The 849-nt window shown below is 31.2% G+C and overlaps 1 non-coding gene across 1 annotated transcript; it reads left to right on the plus strand.

Moving 5' to 3' along the window:
• Positions 1-255: 255 nt before the first annotated feature.
• On the plus strand, positions 256-443 carry LOC114579323. The gene has a single exon (XR_003700253.1). It is a non-coding gene; the product is annotated as a U2 spliceosomal RNA (small nuclear RNA).
• Positions 444-849: the final 406 nt, after the last annotated feature.

An 849-nucleotide genomic window follows, 5' to 3' on the forward strand; every position in this document is an offset into this window, starting at 1 on the left:
TGGTTGATTGAATTGATCATTATTTCAAAAAATATATAAAATATAAATATTAAATTATTTTTCTATAAAATTAAGAATAAAAATTAATATTTATTTTTTATTTATTTTCACTTTAATTTTTTTTTTAATTTTGTTGTTTAATTCAAAATTTTTATGAAGTTTTGAAAAAGATTTTGAAAAACCAATTCACCCCCTCTTGTTCTGACTTTCTATAGTTCAATTTATTTCACAGCCATCTATTAAACTTTTAATTTAATATCTGATATGTGGGCCATCTATTAAACTTTATGTTCTTATATGTTTAATATCTGATATGTGGGCCATCGGCCCACTATGATATTAAATTAATTTTTGTTGGGGAGGGTCCATCTCAGTAGCTTGCTGCTGGGGCTCTTAAGTGTCACTCATGCGTTGCACTATAACATGAGCTAGGCGCACCCTTATATATTTTTTTAACACTACTGTTGCTAGGGCGTCCCTTAGAAGAGACACGCTGTATGACCTGAATACAGTGACAAGTGTACAAGGGTTGCTGCACCGGCGCCCTGGTGTAGTGTTAAATAGGCAAGGGTTCCCACATCAAGGACGGATATGGGCAAAGAAGCTAGTCCATTAAACTAAAATTAGGATAAGAACTTGGAATATAGGTTCCCTTACAGAAAAATTAATGGAATTATTAGATATTATGATTCATAGGAAGATAAATATTTTGTGTTTTCAGAAAACTAAATGGGTTGGAGATAAGGCTAAGGAAATTGATAGTTTAGGATTTAAACTTTGGTATTCGGGTAGGAGTCGTACTAGAAATGTTGTAGGTATTATTATATATAAGAGTTTGAAGGATAATGT

Source organism: Dendrobium catenatum, unplaced genomic scaffold (genome assembly GCF_001605985.2).
Source record: "Dendrobium catenatum unplaced genomic scaffold, ASM160598v2 fragScaff_scaffold_38, whole genome shotgun sequence".
Taxonomy (NCBI): domain Eukaryota; kingdom Viridiplantae; phylum Streptophyta; class Magnoliopsida; order Asparagales; family Orchidaceae; genus Dendrobium; species Dendrobium catenatum.